The 13683-nt window shown below is 34.6% G+C and overlaps 2 long non-coding RNA genes across 2 annotated transcripts; both read right to left on the bottom strand.

Annotated features, from left to right (window-relative positions):
* Nucleotides 1–457: 457 nt before the first annotated feature.
* LOC110925720 lies at nt 458–2451 on the bottom strand. Its single transcript, XR_002584689.2, has 3 exons — nt 2118–2451; nt 1136–1191; nt 458–615 (listed from the first exon to the last, which is right to left on the bottom strand). It is a non-coding gene; the product is annotated as an uncharacterized LOC110925720 (long non-coding RNA).
* A 4401-nt stretch (nt 2452–6852) lies between these two features.
* On the bottom strand, nt 6853–8854 carry LOC110925848. The gene is made up of 3 exons (XR_002584783.2): nt 8508–8854; nt 7531–7586; nt 6853–7010 (listed from the first exon to the last, which is right to left on the bottom strand). It is a non-coding gene; the product is annotated as an uncharacterized LOC110925848 (long non-coding RNA).
* Between the last annotated feature and the right edge of the window lie 4829 nt (nt 8855–13683).

Raw genomic sequence — 13683 nt, 5'->3', positions numbered from 1 at the left:
AAACTCATGAATAATTGAAATGTATTAAAGAAGATGAATTGATTCAAGACTTTAGACATATAGGAATAAGAATTAGAATATTGATTATTTGCATATAGTATAAGGTGTGTGCGACATGACATGGAAAAAGAAATAATAAAACTATAGTTTAATAATAAGGTACATGTTATCATTTATGGCATATAATACATAGCATATAACATTTTGATGTGCTCACATGCATATGTGGGTGACATTAGAAAATTTAAATCATGGGCACTTTAAATATTTTTTTAGCTGAGACAATCAAACAAGAAGCACATAAGGTACCTGATCGACTATAGACTAAGTCTAAGAGTCTAATAACCTATCTTAATTCCCTATAGTCATTGGCTCTGATACCAATCTGTCACACCCCGACCCGCAGCGGAAAGGTACGGGGCATGATGATTGCCCATAGCTCATGACAACTAATTATTGTTTCAAGATTTAAAGCATATCCATTTAAATAGTCACATATCATATAATAATCAAAATTGTTCATACATTGTTCAATACAAACATATCAAGATTTCAATTTATTTTCCTAAGGCCCATGCTATGTGTCCACATCACTTGAACATCAACTTTGAAAACCTGCACCACGTTAGAAAAATATATTTTTGGGTCAACAAATAAGTTGGTGAATAATTTCCTCCGTTTTATAGAAAACACTTTTATATTTAATTCTTTAAAAGAAATATTTTTAACATGCACCTCAAGGTTAGTGTGTCATATCATCAACATAGCAAACATATCCATAAATCCAAATTTACCAAACAAGAATACACCATCAATAACAACACAAACAACCAAAATAAATAGACTCCTGATAATAGCGTGCATTAGGCTCAAGCCCCGAGGAGCGAGTCTAATACTGTTGGCGATACTAGGCTACAACCCATGGCCGTGGGGAACCTAGTCAGCCGTGTGGATCCACTAGAATAATAGCATGCAATAGACTTGACATCAGATAGCATATAGAATAATAGAATACACATAAGACGTTCACATAATAACACTTGATCATAGCATGTTAAGTAAATCGAAAAGTGTAACGTGATGCACCCCAAAATTTGAAAAAGTTAAAAAGGGGAAAGTGGAAGAAATTACTCACAGGTTGCGAAGAGTTAATCCACGAGAATGCATCGCACAAAAAGGAACGGTTTATATCTAAATAATAACCGCAATGTAAATAAACGAAATACTAAACGTAAGGATAACCTATTGATTTTAGGAAATTAGGTTCTCCTATTTGGGGACTTAGAATTATATCAAATTATATTTATTCAACCAAAAATACCCAAATCAATAATTATATGATTTTAGAATATATTAAAATAACAAAATCCTAAAATTACCATTTTAATGATTTCCAAATATTTGATCAAGCCAATAATTAAATAAGTTCATCAACTCATCTAATTATCATCTATAAAATAGATTTATTGATTGTTACATATTTTAATTTTATAATGAGAATTATTTGTATAACAATTTCACCAATTCTTAAATCGCATAATAGTTACCAAAGAAAACTCTAAAAATAATCTAGAAATATAACAATTATACAATCAGGAAAAAAAATCAGTAGAAACTTTAATCAAAATTTATTTGCAACAATCTTTGTATTTTTAAATAATTAAAACATTATATATATATATATATATATATATATATATATATATCCAAATTATATTCATGAATCCTCCAAAAATTAAGGAACAATTTTATAAAAATTCCCTGGTGTTTATATAGGCTGAAAAAAAACAATAAAAATATTTATTTAGTTTATTTGAGATTATCTTGTATTTTTATTTGATTTATCTAATGGTTAAAACATAAATAATTCACCAAAATTCCAATTGATATCTAAAAATTCCCAAACTTTACACACAATATATTAGTATGATATATAACAGTATTATACTTTCAATTTCATCAAAACACAAGTCTAAATATAAAAGCCCCAAATTTTATGCATGAAGAACCCTAATTTCAACTAAAATTAAATTCGGATAAATTAGCCTTCTATCACTGAAATTGATAGAGGGCTTTTGTAGACACGAAAAAATAAGCAAGTTGGGCTTTGGAATCACCTGAAAAGGTTGAGAATTGAAGGAGATATCGTCCGCACAAGTTACAAGCCCTAGAATGTTCTTCGATTAAATTCATGACGCAGAGGTGATGAAATGGAGAAATTTCAGTGGGGTTTTGTATGGTTTTTACAGAGGATTAAAATGGTATAAGATTTGCAGGTCAATTCTACGAGTTGAAGAAAATCCCAAATCGTTCTTCAAAGAGCTTCCATGGTAAACAAATTTCTTATTATTCACCTTGGTTTCGGATGGTTAGGATATGATTCATGAAGCGAAATCATTACTCCTCTTAATTACGAGTTTACTGGTATTAATTTTGGAGTCCATACGTTAACCAAACGTTACGAATCACCACAATCCCTTCGGTTCGCATAACAGCTAAAGGGAAGAAGAAATACAGTTCGATCTGAAGATAGGTTTAAATTCAACTGCGCTAGGGTTTAAACATAAAAACATGTGTAGCTCAGGTGGTTCGCGCGTGACTTGTTTACTCAAGTGGGGCGGGTTCGAGTCTTGTTCCCTGCGTTTCTTTTATTTCGTTTTCTAAAAACTCTTTCAGTTATTTACACTTTCAGTCCCCGTAGTTTGTTAGAGTTACTAACTGGACTAACTTAGATAACCTACTTAGTTAACATACTTCTTACATACAACTAACTAACCTAGTTAGTTAACTTGTTTTTAATATATAGGTTTCTATTAATTGCAAAGCAACCTCTTAACTTATAACTTTGAGGTTTTGACAGTTTCAACCCTTTTAAGTTTCAAACTTGATTTAACAACCATTTTTAACGTAGTTAATTATTTCCCTTAAAGTTATTAACCAAACTAATCGAGTTTCGCTTATAAACCTCCGTTTTATCTCGGATTTAAACCAACGAAAAATGTGACGGTTTAATCTAGTAGTATACCATTGAAATTTATATATATATATATATATATATATATATATATATATTTAGAAATACTTATATTTATTTACCTGAAAAGGGTTAGATTTTGAAATCCGGTCGGATTTCGGAGGTCCGATTTTGACGGATGTTACAGTCTCCCCAACTTTTGGGAATTTCGTCCCGAAATTAGGAGAACCAGCTCGTATAGGATGAAGGTAGGGTCTTCCATAAACTTAAACGATATCGATTTGATTTGGCAGTAGCGTTAAGGAACTCGAATCTTAAGATCGGATTGAGCCTTAGGAATATCAGGTAACAAGTGTTAAACACAAATCCTGACGTTGCTCAGAGTGCGCCCAAACTAGGATATAACAATAGGTGTAAACTTATGAGGCGGTAGCGTCCTGACAAGGGTTACATACCCAACTAGAGGAATCGCTTTTGATGCCAGTGATGTAGTAATGAAAAACGTTATGTATAAGGTAGCCGATCGTAAACTCTTTGACCTATACGATCTCGAAGCCCAAAATTGGCGTATCAAAGATGTATTGCAGCTAAAGAGAAAATCACGTCACAAAGATGACTTGTAACGCGAGAGGGTTTACAACTGAGCTGTGAGGTATATATGTGATGCCCAACTGCAATTCGTGTCACAACTTGGGATCTTGAAAAACAAATTATCATAAAATGCCACAATTTGAGTTGAATGAGTGAAATCATAGAATTTGAATTCTCCAATCACAAAACCAAAACAAACTAACTAAAACTCTCATGATTAGTTTAACGCTGCTTTTGAAAATTTGACAGACACACTTATATATAGGAAGTACCAGCGGCGTATCCACCATGTCCCTATCAAATTTTCATCAACATCGTTATTCAAATCATGATTGACGACTCAAACCAACTTCTAATTAAATAACCATAAACAACCATTGTATGAGTCTCGAACCCAAAAAGGGTGCGACTAAATGGTGGCAGTACCTACATCCATAGTTATGAGGGAAAGGTCGATCTATGAAAAAGTGAGACAATACCTACATCACATAAACTATAGAGAAGGTAAGCCGTGATGAATGATGATGTGAAACTGTAACAACATGAAATAGAAATAAAACATAACATGGAGATACATAAAAATGTCCAAGTAAAGGTTGAAAACGACGATAATAGTAACGTGACAACGACATAAGCTATCAACGGTACTGATTAAGAGTTGATAATTGTACCGATTGGCGTTAGTGCGAACGTCAAGGATACGAAGTGAGAGCAGCAGGTAAAGTCGTTAATGAGGGAAAACTAAACATGAAGTCGAATGGCGGAGGAGATGACGTAGCAACATTGATTTACACTCCCACCAGTCAGGCAATAATTGCGATTCAGACAAAAGTTGAAGGGTCCTAAGGTAAAATAAGGAAACCATAGTTTTGTTAACTTAACTCACGTTCATTTCGTTTTGTTAACTATTTTTACACTTTACCAAGTGTAGGACATTGGTATTAAATTGTTCATGTACAAAATTTAGAAAAATATTTTCGTTATGTTTCAAGAAAATATTTTCAATCTAAAGTGGTGAATTTTACTGAAAATATTTATCATATATTTTTTTTATTATTTTTATAAAATCAAATTTTAAGGTCGGAAGCAGAAAAAAAAATTTATCGTCACCATGTGCCCTAGACTTGAATTTGTCAAACTATAGGCACAGGTTACGAAAGTGATTAGGGTTGTGACGTTCCAATCATAATGGACAACTCGTTAAAATTTTAAACGTATTACAAAAAATCACATTGTTACACTTGTGTTCGAAATTTCAAAACATTTTTTTATTTGATTTCATTAGTTCAAAGAAACTTAAAACGTTTCATTCAAAGTAGACTCATCGCATAAGAACGTTGTCGTGCTACTGACCACATCCTGGTTGTCTTGGAACTGGATGAGTGCTCGTTCGCATGCCTTCTAGTTATCATGGTTCTCTGGAATGGCTTGAATAGCTCGATCGTAAGTAACGAGATGGGTGCCATAAAGTACGGTCGGTTGATCCATTAGTGGAGCGTCGGGTTGGACATACGGTTAGATCATAAGGTGGGTGTTTTGTTGGTCAAATGGAGTTGTCACGTGTAGTATATTAAATGGTGCCATAGGTGGTTTTGTTTGAGGGTTATAGCGCCGACAGGTGTTGATTAAGTGACCATAAAGTCCACAATAAGTGCAAAGGCGGCACAAAGTGTTGGCTGGGTGATGTTTTTGATAAGTGGGGCATTGTGGAAAATGTCTGCGATAAGGTTTTCTGTCAGGTATAGGATTAGGAGCAACCTGGTTTAGCGGAATAGCTAGTATGGCATAATCGTGGTTGGTTTCACTCCTTTGATGGTTATTATCGGGTGAAGACGGTTCAGCTTCAGCTTCTTCGATTTGATTCGTGGAGACGTGGGCGTTGAGTGCCTGTTGAACCTGAACGACTATAGTAGCAATAATTGCGGCCATTTGTTCAGCTATCAAAGTTGCCATTCGACGGTTGGAGATCCTCGGTTGACGACGACGACGATGATAGGGCGACATCTGTGAGGGACAACTTAAGTAAGATGTATAGCCCATAATGAGAATTGATGGTCAGATGGTTAGGATTCAAAGATTTGTGAAATCATGGAACTTAGGGAAAATCCCATGATTCAAGCATACAAATCTAATGAAAATATTATGGAGTATCAAAGGGTAGCAAAAGTAGAACCCTTCGACAACGTACAATATATAAGGTGATTTGTTTAAAGAAAATTCATTAGAATCTCGTGGAATATTTAAGGATTTATTCCGGTGGTTTATATATGAAACAATATACTAACCACATGGAATAAGATAAAATAATAAAACTTATGACAAAATAAAATTTCATCATAAAATATTGAAAATCATAGGTTTGGCACATCATAGGGTTTAATATGACTTCTGTGCGTCACTTTCGTAATTACGTGTGCACCCGCAATTACCGAGCTTTCGCATGGTCCTCATATGTCTACCCATTGACGTACAACTTAACCCGAAGAAAATCGTGAATCAATAAATAACTCGAGTTTTGGGGTGCTGTAAAACGATGTTTAAGATAGTATCCATGAATTAACACGGACACATTTGACATATCAAAGTGTTGTTAGTTCACGTGACGTTTGGTGTGACATGCTTTGGCCTAATAGGTATCGGTACTCTCATCGTTAGTCCCCAGGTAGGCAAACTGGTCCATTAATTGGATTTATACGAATGCCAGCCTAGACAGGACGTCCCGACTACCGGTACGTAACCCTTCCAGTTACTACATGTCCGTCACAAGAACTCACTTTGACGAGAGTGAAATATCAATTGAAATTTGAAAACTCAAAAATGAAATGAAACCAAACTCATGAATAATTGAAATGTATTAAAGAAGATGAATTGATTCAAGACTTTAGACATATAGGAATAAGAATTAGAATATTGATTATTTGCATATAGTATAAGGTGTGTGCGACATGACATGGAAAAAGAAATAATAAAACTATAGTTTAATAATAAGGTACATGTTATCATTTATGGCATATAATACATAGCATATAACATTTTGATGTGCTCACATGCATATGTGGGTGACATTAGAAAATTTAAATCATGGGCACTTTAAATATTTTTTTAGCTGAGACAATCAAACAAGAAGCACATAAGGTACCTGATCGACTATAGACTAAGTCTAAGAGTCTAATAACCTATCTTAATTCCCTATAGTCATTGGCTCTGATACCAATCTGTCACACCCCGACCCGCAGCGGAAAGGTACGGGGCATGATGATTGCCCATAGCTCATGACAACTAATTATTGTTTCAAGATTTAAAGCATATCCATTTAAATAGTCACATATCATATAATAATCAAAATTGTTCATACATTGTTCAATACAAACATATCAAGATTTCAATTTATTTTCCTAAGGCCCATGCTATGTGTCCACATCACTTGAACATCAACTTTGAAAACCTGCACCACGTTAGAAAAATATATTTTTGGGTCAACAAATAAGTTGGTGAATAATTTCCTCCGTTTTATAGAAAACACTTTTATATTTAATTCTTTAAAAGAAATATTTTTAACATGCACCTCAAGGTTAGTGTGTCATATCATCAACATAGCAAACATATCCATAAATCCAAATTTACCAAACAAGAATACACCATCAATAACAACACAAACAACCAAAATAAATAGACTCCTGATAATAGCGTGCATTAGGCTCAAGCCCCGAGGAGCGAGTCTAATACTGTTGGCGATACTAGGCTACAACCCATGGCCGTGGGGAACCTAGTCAGCCGTGTGGATCCACTAGAATAATAGCATGCAATAGACTTGACATCAGATAGCATATAGAATAATAGAATACACATAAGACGTTCACATAATAACACTTGATCATAGCATGTTAAGTAAATCGAAAAGTGTAACGTGATGCACCCCAAAATTTGAAAAAGTTAAAAAGGGGAAAGTGGAAGAAATTACTCACAGGTTGCGAAGAGTTAATCCACGAGAATGCATCGCACAAAAAGGAACGGTTTATATCTAAATAATAACCGCAATGTAAATAAACGAAATACTAAACGTAAGGATAACCTATTGATTTTAGGAAATTAGGTTCTCCTATTTGGGGACTTAGAATTATATCAAATTATATTTATTCAACCAAAAATACCCAAATCAATAATTATATGATTTTAGAATATATTAAAATAACAAAATCCTAAAATTACCATTTTAGTGATTTCCAAATATTTGATCAAGCCAATAATTAAATAAGTTCATCAACTCATCTAATTATCATCTATAAAATAGATTTATTGATTGTTACATATTTTAATTTTATAATGAGAATTATTTGTATAACAATTTCACCAATTCTTAAATCGCATAATAGTTACCAAAGAAAACTCTAAAAATAATCTAGAAATATAACAATTATACAATCAGGAAAAAAAAATCAGTAGAAACTTTAATCAAAATTTATTTGCAACAATCTTTGTATTTTTAAATAATTAAAACATTATATATATATATATATATATATATATATATCCAAATTATATTCATGAATCCTCCAAAAATTAAGGAACAATTTTATAAAAATTCCCTGGTGTTTATATAGGCTGAAAAAAAACAATAAAAATATTTATTTAGTTTATTTGAGATTATCTTGTATTTTTATTTGATTTATCTAATGGTTAAAACATAAATAATTCACCAAAATTCCAATTGATATCTAAAAATTCCCAAACTTTACACACAATATATTAGTATGATATATAACAGTATTATACTTTCAATTTCATCAAAACACAAGTCTAAATATAAAAGCCCCAAATTTTATGCATGAAGAACCCTAATTTCAACTAAAATTAAATTCGGATAAATTAGCCTTCTATCACTGAAATTGATAGAGGGCTTTTGTAGACACGAAAAAATAAGCAAGTTGGGCTTTGGAATCACCTGAAAAGGTTGAGAATTGAAGGAGATATCGTCCGCACAAGTTACAAGCCCTAGAATGTTCTTCGATTAAATTCATGACGCAGAGGTGATGAAATGGAGAAATTTCAGTGGGGTTTTGTATGGTTTTTACAGAGGATTAAAATGGTATAAGATTTGCAGGTCAATTCTACGAGTTGAAGAAAATCCCAAATCGTTCTTCAAAGAGCTTCCATGGTAAACAAATTTCTTATTATTCACCTTGGTTTCGGATGGTTAGGATATGATTCATGAAGCGAAATCATTAATCCTCTTAATTACGAGTTTACTGGTATTAATTTTGGAGTCCATACGTTAACCAAACGTTACGAATCACCACAATCCCTTCGGTTCGCATAACAGCTAAAGGGAAGAAGAAATACAGTTCGATCTGAAGATAGGTTTAAATTCAACTGCGCTAGGGTTTAAACATAAAAACATGTGTAGCTCAGGTGGTTCGCGCGTGACTTGTTTACTCAAGTGGGGCGGGTTCGAGTCTTGTTCCCTGCGTTTCTTTTATTTCGTTTTCTAAAAACTCTTTCAGTTATTTACACTTTCAGTCCCCGTAGTTTGTTAGAGTTACTAACTGGACTAACTTAGATAACCTACTTAGTTAACATACTTCTTACATACAACTAACTAACCTAGTTAGTTAACTTGTTTTTAATATATAGGTTTCTATTAATTGCAAAGCAACCTCTTAACTTATAACTTTGAGGTTTTGACAGTTTCAACCCTTTTAAGTTTCAAACTTGATTTAACAACCATTTTTAACGTAGTTAATTATTTCCCTTAAAGTTATTAACCAAACTAATCGAGTTTCGCTTATAAACCTCCGTTTTATCTCGGATTTAAACCAACGAAAAATGTGACGGTTTAATCTAATAGTATACCATTGAAATTTATATATATATATATATATATATATATATATATATATATATATATATATATATATATATATATATATATTTAGAAATACTTATATTTATTTACCTGAAAAGGGTTAGATTTTGAAATCCGGTCGGATTTCGGAGGTCCGATTTTGACGGATGTTACAGTCTCCCCAACTTTTGGGAATTTCGTCCCGAAATTAGGAGAACCAGCTCGTATAGGATGAAGGTAGGGTCTTCCATAAACTTAAACGATATCGATTTGATTTGGCAGTAGCGTTAAGGAACTCGAATCTTAAGATCGGATTGAGCCTTAGGAATATCAGGTAACAAGTGTTAAACACAAATCCTGACGTTGCTCAGAATGCGCCCAAACTAGGATATAACAATAGGTGTAAACTTATGAGGCGGTAGCGTCCTGACAAGGGTTACATACCCAACTAGAGGAATCGCTTTTGATGCCAGTGATGTAGTAATGAAAAACGTTATGTATAAGGTAGCCGATCGTAAACTCTTTGACCTATACGATCTCGAAGCCCAAAATTGGCGTATCAAAGATGTATTGCAGCTAAAGAGAAAATCACGTCACAAAGATGACTTGTAACGCGAGAGGGTTTACAACTGAGCTGTGAGGTATATATGTGATGCCCAACTGCAATTCGTGTCACAACTTGGGATCTTGAAAAACAAATTATCATAAAATGCCACAATTTGAGTTGAATGAGTGAAATCATAGAATTTGAATTCTCCAATCACAAAACCAAAACAAACTAACTAAAACTCTCATGATTAGTTTAACGCTGCTTTTGAAAATTTGACAGACACACTTATATATAGGAAGTACCAGCGACGTATCCACCATGTCCCTATCAAATTTTCATCAACATCGTTATTCAAATCATGATTGACGACTCAAACCAACTTCTAATTAAATAACCATAAACAACCATTGTATGAGTCTCGAACCCAAAAAGGGTGCGACTAAATGGTGGCAGTACCTACATCCATAGTTATGAGGGAAAGGTCGATCTATGAAAAAGTGAGACAATACCTACATCACATAAACTATAGAGAAGGTAAGCCGTGATGAATGATGATGTGAAACTGTAACAACATGAAATAGAAATAAAACATAACATGGAGATACATAAAAATGTCCAAGTAAAGGTTGAAAACGACGATAATAGTAACGTGACAACGACATAAGCTATCAACGGTACTGATTAAGAGTTGATAATTGTACCGATTGGCGTTAGTGCGAACGTCAAGGATACGAAGTGAGAGCAGCAGGTAAAGTCGTTAATGAGGGAAAACTAAACATGAAGTCGAATGGCGGAGGAGATGACGTAGCAACATTGATTTACACTCCCACCAGTCAGGCAATAATTGCGATTCAGACAAAAGTTGAAGGGTCCTAAGGTAAAATAAGGAAACCATAGTTTTGTTAACTTAACTCACGTTCATTTCGTTTTGTTAACTATTTTTACACTTTACCAAGTGTAGGACATTGGTATTAAATTGTTCATGTACAAAATTTAGAAAAATATTTTCGTTATGTTTCAAGAAAATATTTTCAATCTAAAGTGGTGAATTTTACTGAAAATATTTATCATATATTTTTTTTATTATTTTTATAAAATCAAATTTTAAGGTCGGAAGCAGAAAAAAAAATTTATCGTCACCATGTGCCCTAGACTTGAATTTGTCGAACTATAGGCACAGGTTACGAAAGTGATTAGGGTTGTGACGTTCCAATCATAATGGACAACTCGTTAAAATTTTAAACGTATTACAAAAAATCACATTGTTACACTTGTGTTCGAAATTTCAAAACATTTTTTTATTTGATTTCATTAGTTCAAAGAAACTTAAAACGTTTCATTCAAAGTAGACTCATCGCATAAGAACGTTGTCGTGCTACTGACCACATCCTGGTTGTCTTGGAACTGGATGAGTGCTCGTTCGCATGCCTTCTAGTTATCATGGTTCTCTGGAATGGCTTGAATAGCTCGATCGTAAGTAACGAGATGGGTGCCATAAAGTACGGTCGGTTGATCCATTAGTGGAGCGTCGGGTTGGACATACGGTTAGATCATAAGGTGGGTGTTTTGTTGGTCAAATGGAGTTGTCACGTGTAGTATATTAAATGGTGCCATAGGTGGTTTTGTTTGAGGGTTATAGCGCCGACAGGTGTTGATTAAGTGACCATAAAGTCCACAATAAGTGCAAAGGCGGCACAAAGTGTTGGCTGGGTGATGTTTTTGATAAATGGGGCATTGTGGAAAATGTCTGCGATAAGGTTTTCTGTCAGGTATAGGATTAGGAGCAACCTGGTTTAGCGGAATAGCTAGTATGGCATAATCGTGGTTGGTTTCACTCCTTTGATGGTTATTATCGGGTGAAGACGGTTCAGCTTCAGCTTCTTCGATTTGATTCGTGGAGACGTGGGCGTTGAGTGCCTGTTGAACCTGAACGACTATAGTAGCAATAATTGCGGCCATTCTAGAACAAGAATCATGTATGATACTAGGTTATTTGAAAGATTTTAGTAAAAACCCACTTATGAAGTTGTGGTATGAATTAGGATGATTATGTAGTGTCATACATGTGAATCATTGATGTATAATTCTGTGGATGATGTATAAACACGAGATAAATTGATATAGAATAAGGTTTGCTTGATTATTGTTGAATGATTAAAAGAACTAGCCTAAAAACACGTTTTAGTTAGATGAGTAAATGTCCCGAAAATGCGAAACCCGCAAAGTGTTTGATGAAATGCTTGAAAGAACAATTATGTGCAATTTGGAAAATAATGGAATGAAATTTGGGGTACTAAACGAATGAATGGATGTGTTGATATAGGCGTGAAGGAATAAGGTTCAAGTACTAAGAAATCGGAAGGCTCACAAGATCGAGGTATGTTCCGTTGCATACAAAACCTTACTTAAATTTTGTTAATAATTATGAAGAACAACCCTTGTTATAATGAATATGGTGATTAGTAAATGGATAGCAAATCCCTTGCGGATTTGGTTATGCTAACGAAGGTTATGATAAGCTATGCAAATCGACCGGTTCAAGTTGAACAAGTCGAGTAAGGATAAGGTACCATCCGTTTAGAACGGGTGGTCGTGAATGCAATAACGAATGTATGAAGATTCAATCCGTTATACGGATAGAACAAAAGATTTATGTTGAAAGCAATTAACCCGATGTTACCGGGTCGTAAGTGGTATGCTTGAATCTCATTATGAGAGTATATGCCATTACCCATTTAATTGGGTAATCGAATGCGTAAAAGAAATGAAAGTATGTAAGCGAATGGAACTAAAATGTTAGTATTGTAAGCGAAATAGATATTATGACTAACTTTTAAAAGCTCTGTTGTTGAATGTAGGTAAATCCTCAATTTAGGCGACTTGGAGAATCGGAGCGAGCACGTGTTCATGTTATGTCATACCAAGCGCTTCGGCTAGTTTGTTCTAATGTTTTTGGTCCAATACTTGTTTATTTTGCATAACCTTGTTAGTAGTCATACTTTTTCTAAAACATGTTGTCTTGGTTTTTGGTAGTATTTTGTCGAACGAATCGTAGAATTGTATTTAGATTGTTTATGGTAAAAACAGGGGTATATCCGTTTTACGGACGGGTCATGCCCAAATTTTGTAAAATTATGTACTAATGATATTAGTACATTTAAAGGTTTATGTTTCTAGCAAATATTTGGTCATTATTTCATAAACGAAAAGTGGGGTTCTAACATGATGCGGGTGGGGAAGTTGGCGGGTCAGAAGGTGGAGGTGGGCTGGCCGGGCCGATTGGCTGGGTCGGGGAAGTAGGGTGGGCTGGGGAGTGTGTATGTGGAGGGTTGTAGTGGGCCAGAGGAGAAGTGTGAGGAGGTGTGGTGTGGGATTGGGCCGGAGGTGAAGTGGGAATAGTGGAGTTGTGGGAGTGGGCTGGGCTATGACGAGGTGTTTGGTCCGGTTGAGAAGTGTTGGGCTGGGAAGCGGGGTTGGGCAGTTGGGTTGGGGTGGAAGCCGACTGGACATGTGGCCAAAGGTGTGATGGAAATGTGGTGAGAAAGTCGTAGGTCGGGGGTGGTTTAATGGTGTTGGCGAACGGAAAGGTAGTCTCGTCAAAGGCCACATGACGGGATATAATAATTTGTTTAGTTTTAAGGTTGAAGCATTGGTAACCGCGGTGGTTTGGTGGGTACCCCAAGAAGACGCAAGGGGTGGATCGTGGGTCAAGTTTGTGAATTGTGG

This window comes from Helianthus annuus, chromosome 17 (genome assembly GCF_002127325.2).
Source record: "Helianthus annuus cultivar XRQ/B chromosome 17, HanXRQr2.0-SUNRISE, whole genome shotgun sequence".
NCBI classification, from domain to species: Eukaryota; Viridiplantae; Streptophyta; class Magnoliopsida; order Asterales; family Asteraceae; genus Helianthus; species Helianthus annuus.
The sequence above is the reverse complement of the archived record's forward strand: the minus strand, read 5'-3'. Positions and strand labels throughout refer to the sequence as shown.